This window comes from Macrobrachium nipponense, chromosome 23, assembly GCF_015104395.2.
Source record: "Macrobrachium nipponense isolate FS-2020 chromosome 23, ASM1510439v2, whole genome shotgun sequence".
NCBI lineage: Eukaryota > Metazoa > Arthropoda > Malacostraca > Decapoda > Palaemonidae > Macrobrachium > Macrobrachium nipponense.
Genome location: NC_061090.1, coordinates 77231422 through 77237830, shown reverse-complemented (window position 1 = coordinate 77237830; position 6409 = coordinate 77231422).

The following is a 6409-nucleotide window of genomic DNA, read 5'->3' as shown; positions in this document are numbered from 1 at the left end:
TAGAACCTGTTTTTATGAGCCGCGTTAAATAGGAAATTTATATTTTCCTCCTACATCACAAAATGAATAAATATTCAAGATTATTCGCCTCTATGAAGTGGATCACTTAGGCATGAGCAGCTATTTATCTTAACAGGAAGCACAAATCGTGTTAAAACTCTCTCTTTCTCCCTCTCTACCTGACACATACATATCTACATACAGGTGTACAAACAATGATTCAAATTCACACAAGTTTATACTTCAATTTTGATAAACATAGTAGCCCACACAATCTCAGAGTTGAATCGAAACGAATACCTTTTCTACTATCCCAAGTAAATTAAATAGTCAACATGTTTGCCACTTGTGTATTAGCCATACTAAACAGTTAAAAAATTGTTTTATCTTTTGCTCGACAGCCCTTTACTTAGCAGCAACGGGCTAATTATAAAAGTAAAGGAAAAGAAATGAACACAGAAAAAGAGGAAGAACACGAACGTGTTAAGCGGGGACAGTCGCCAATCATTGCTAAATAGAAGTAAAAATGTCCCGAAAAGTTTAATAGTTCGAGCAGGCTCCCGAGCTCCGACCTTCATAATGAACACAAGCAGCAGAGGTCTTCCACTTCAGGTGCCGTTCTCATGATTATGTAATATGGCGACCTCTAACCTTCCACGTCATCACCTGAACGAGGTTACATGGCGAGACTTCTGTAGTTTTTATGGCTCGGTTTATATGACATGGAGACACATGGTAGGGCAGTATATTAATTTAAATCATATATATATATATATACACACACAATATATGATATATATATATATATATATATATATATACTATACATATATTATATATATATATATATATATATACATATATATATATATATATATATGTAGTCGCTGACCGACCCGGCGCTGTCAGGGGAAACTGAATGACAGCCAATATTTCTCCTCCCTAACACCCCATCTACTCTCTCTCCTCCCTTACACTCCTCCCTCTACTCTTTCATTCCTCCCTCTGGTCAAAAAGATGGCAAATCCCTTTTAACTTGGATAAGTGTAGTGTTACAAATAGAAACAAACAACCCTCATGCCAATTACATGCTGCGTGGGGATGACATAAACAGAGTAGAAAAAGAGGAGGACCTTGGAGTCATTATTACCAAGGACTTAAAACCCACAAAACAGTGCATAAAAGCTGAAAAGAAGGCACAGAAACTACTGGGATACATACAGAAGCAGTTCAAATACAGAAACAAGGAAACGGTACTGCAGCTCTACACATCAATAGTTAAAGGTTTGGAATTCGATAAAGGAAAGAAAAGCAAGCTAAATGGAATCTCCCCTACATCAAAGATAGGCCTATTCATTAAACGCCAATCAAAGATTTAAAACGCATTGAAAAAAATCTATCGTTCTCCAACAAAAGTATTCATCATACATCAGTCAAAGAGAAAAACACAATTAAGAAAATGCTTTCTTCTCTGTCAGAATGGGAATATTATGGAAAGATCAATTCCTTCAGTCTTTCCTGAAAAAGCTAGTGAGTATATTCATGCAGTCATCGAAAGAGGTAAAAAAGCTGACGTTGTTCCAAGTGCAGTAACCTCCCTACCTGCATTCCTTCGTCATCATGATTACTGTCATTATCACTCATTCAGCATAGGCCTAGTCCTGACTCCTGATTCCACAATTCCGTGATATTTACACTACTTTCTTGATACGTAAAGCTAATCATTAATATTAGATTACAGTGAAGTCTGTTCACAGGTGATTTACTAATTGAAGGGACTGTAATGTTACATTTTTCAAACACCTGCGAGAAAGAACTCATAATTAAAAAGAGCAGCGATCGAGTTGCCTAAAGCACTTCATCAGTCCTCTCCCGCCACATTTCCCTTATCCCTGACTGCTCAGACATCGCCTATGCCTTGTTGGTCGAGAGCAACATTAAGGGCAATCGGTTATATGAAAAATTTCCTTAAAACGCTCACGTAATATGGAACATTTTTTGCTCACAACTGCCTTTTCTTTCACTACCCAAAATATTTGAATAAGCTCGTGTCAAACCCTGTATATATATATATATATATATATATATATATATATATATATATATATATATATATATATATATATATATAAAATTTTCCACATAAAAATATGATTACCATTCTTACGAGGTTTACAAGTAAATCCCCTTACAAGGTTTAAATCCTTCTTGAGAACGACCCCTTTCGTATATTTTCCAGAATTCCTTATTAAATCATTTCCTTAAATCTGATTTTTTTTTCGAAGTCATGCTTTTCCTTCGTTATGGAAATACAGCTTCGTCATTAAAGACTCATTTCCTCTAATGGGAAATTCGATGATCCTCTTATGGTAATACCGTTTCATTATCAGCGATCAATAGGAGGGACGAAACAGAGAGAGCCTACGTCGAGTGACTTTTTTTTTCTTTCTTTTTCATTTTTGAGCGAATGCTATGGGTAATGAGGGAAACATAACGATACGGTTTGGAGTAATGAAGCTAATCCCTTTTGATGAGAATCGGAAGTTTTTTTTTTCACGTCTCTTCGTATCACATCCAGTTTATGTTGCACCATTTTTTTTTACTTCAAAGTTCCCAGAGATAGGTGGTATAATTAATGTTTTTCAGTTTTTTTTCTGGCTAAAACTAGCGGTTTCTTTGAAGTTCCGATTTAGAGGAATGTGTTTACGATGGGTCATTATAATTTGTGGATTTCATATACTAAAATATTCAATTAGATTTTACTTTTCTGGGAAATGGAGGTTTAACCGGTGTCCAACGATTTCCGAGTATTTTTTTTTTACTTATCTTCCGTTTTATTTCTCATGGTCTTATTTATTTAGTCTTTTACATGTTGGTTTATTAACCTCTCTAATTAATACTTTTAAAAGACCTCACCAGATATTACCTGCTTATCACATATACCTCAACTTAGCAGATTTTCGTACTTACCAGCTGCATTATGATGACCATTTTATGCTATGGTCCTGTCCAATTTTAATTGTTGTGTATTTCTGAACAAATCTCATAACTTGAATGTCATCTGCAAAGCACAGGTTAGTTTAGTTTAGGAACCATGCAGAATTACTGTTATAGCTGTAAGATAACGAGAAAATATAAAAGTGCAGGCTATGGTTCAGGTCTTTGATACTTAATACATTGTTACCCATACGAAAGCCAGATCGCCAGTGCATCTGATGAGCTGAAACAAGACCATAATTAACTTTGTGACAAGATGTAAGTGCATGCTATGCGAAAGCTCTGACAGTGATGGTTGCCCTTTCTGAATTTGACAGACCTAATAAAAAATCATCGTTGCCTACTTATGTGTGACTATCATACTTTATACTATACTCTGTTTTTTTCCATCTGTCCATCCGCCTGTGGTGTTTCCGTATGGTAACACTGCGTCCCGGGCTTTAGATAGTTACATTCAACTTACATTCAACAATAATAATAATAACCTATTTCGAATATTAACGGTGTACTTCGCATACAGTAAATTATTAAAACACTTTTCAGTTGCAAATGTACACCCAGATATCCTTTTATTTACCTAAAACTTACACATACCGTAACTATTTAAAGCCCGGGACGCAGTGTTACCATACAAAAACACCACAGGCGGATGGACAGATGGAAAAAAAACAGGAGTATAGAGATGTATCGATATCCACATCCGCGGATCATCCCTATTTTTTATAAATCCGCATCCCCATCCACATTGACAATTTCTTAACATCTGCATCTGCATTAGCATTGCAAGCAACATCCGCATCCGTAGTTTGCTAAAAGTAATTTTTTTTGGGGGGTGTTTTTTGCTAAATTTGGCTTGTTTGTTTTGTTATACAGACTACATGATCCACAATTACACATTTCATACAGTATATACTTTATCAGTAGCTCTGTTATAGCATATTTGTTTAAGTAATTTCATGTCATTGACAGCAGTTGTAATCATAAGGCAGGGTATTGCATTTTTTGGAAACTCTCTCTCTAATGCAAAGAATGTCTTTGAGTTTTTTGGTACCCTTACCATGCAATGAGCACGAAATGACCTTGTGCCAAGATAACTAAAACGTTCGTGTTTTGCTATTGCTGTATGTATGTTCTTATGAAAGTATACACACACATACATGAGAAACACTTACGTTTCTACTTTCAATTAGCACATCGAATGTTATGTGGTGACACAGTTTTGAATGATTTGGCTGAAAATAATTTTCAACAATTAAATATATCTAAATTCTTTAAATTTCCAAAGTATCTGTATCTGCATTCGTATCCGCATCCGCATCCGCGAGGCCATGGTCATCAAATATTGGCATCTGCATCCGCATCCACAATTTTAAAAGATTGATATCCACATCCACATCCGCAACTGTAAAAAAAATTGATATCCGCATCCGTATCTGCATCCGAATCCGCAAATCCCATTTTCAGAAAATTCTGATACAACTCTACAGTATACTTACAACAACTATTCCTTTTCAAGTTTATGAAATTTACTTATTTGTGGCTATCATAGTTTATACTTTTAAAGACGACTTTTTCAAGTATATGAAATTTTGGTGCTACTTTGGCTTGTTATATACCCTTCACCTCCGAGGTGCTAGTACGGAGGTTGGCAGCCCTGACTTCAGACTAGTAACTCGGGTTATGTTTTGCTCCGTCCTTATTTCCATATTTCAAAGGGATTTTTGACGAAGGGGAACGTACTGATATTGTTGTAGGAAGCTTTAGTGCCTTGTGTGTCTCGGAGATATGTGAAACTGGTGAATTGTGAGAGTGATATGGTGCATTGTGGCTTTGTAGTTTAGACTTTTGAATTCAAAGACATTCTGGGAAAGGGAGCCACTGTTACCGGGTTCACGGTGCCATGGAGACATCTCATGTTACCATGGCAACACAGTAGTGCCAACAGAAATTGACTGTTGATACCCACTTTCTACGTCACTAAAAATGGGTGAGTTATTCAAACGCACTAATACCTTTGGTATTCTTTACCTTGGGAAAGAGAAAGCCAGTGTAGATGACACACTTGAAATAATAAAATAATAAGTAAACTCCAAGTACGTTTATAAGAAGTTTATGGTGTGCAGGAAATTATTCATAGTAAAATAGTTATCAAACTAGAAGATACTGCAAATAGAACATTCGAAAAAGTTGTGAAGGACTATAGTGAACGTATAATTTCTGAGGATGGAAGAAAAGTAAATGTTCAAATGATTAATCTGAGTAGTACTAAAACTGTTGTAATAGTAAAGAATGTCCCATTTGAAATGCAAAATACAACACTTTCAAATATTCTGGAAGAGTATGGTCAGGTGTAAAATGTACGATTTCAGAAATATACGTATGGAGATCTAGTAGGAAAAATGACGGAAAACAAGACTGCATTGATGAAGCTGGAGAAACCAATTCCCTCCTCACTTATCTACAGAGGGATCTCAGTGCTGTTTCAATACAACGGCCAAATACGCACATGCATTAGATACGGTATTGCAGGACACATTGCAGCAGATTGCTGCATTAATTGGAAAGATAAATTAAACATAATAAATACTGATAACTTTCCTCCCTTAAACTCGAAACCCGTCAACGACCCTATTTTATCTGTAGACCCAAAGGCAAAGCATGGAAAGGAAAATCATGATGGCACCGACGAAAATGTAGAAGGAAACAAGGGAGTGGTTGATGACGGAGGTGAATTTGGTGCAAGTAAAGGGTTTGAAGAGTGTGAAAAATACAGAAAAGGGTAATGGAAGTGATAATACATCCCACGAAGAAAACAGTATTAATAATTGTGAATTACTACTAGAAAATAAGGAAAAGGGAAATAACGACATAGCTGATGATAAGATAATAAGATTGCAACCTAGTATAAGTGGAATGGAAGAATATACCACAGTGGACGACGACCGAACGTATCATACTGATAAAGTAGTATTAAAAGGAAGCTACTATGAAGAGGGAATAGTGAAGAGTATAACTGCTGTTGACGTGCTTATGCATGGGGACGCGGAAAAAGAGATGGCATCTGGAATGAATATGGAAGAAGAGGACTGCGAGGAGGACACGGTCCAAGAGGAGATTAAATTTAGAAGAGGGAATTCCTCCCGATTCTGAATGCATGATAGTGATGGTCCAGAATCAAGAGGATTCTCAGCTGCCCTGTAACCAGGAAGAATGGAAAGTGGTACAAACGAAGGAAAATAACTTAGTTCTAAGTCGTAATACTAAAGCAGTAGCAAAAACGAAAAAAGTAAATGCAAAAAAGAGAAGCATAGAAATACCAGTGCCTGAAACATAAGGTACGAACCCCAAAATAGCTAGTTAATAGATATGTATTACCCTTAAACAATCATCTTCATTCGTATTGGAACTCTTA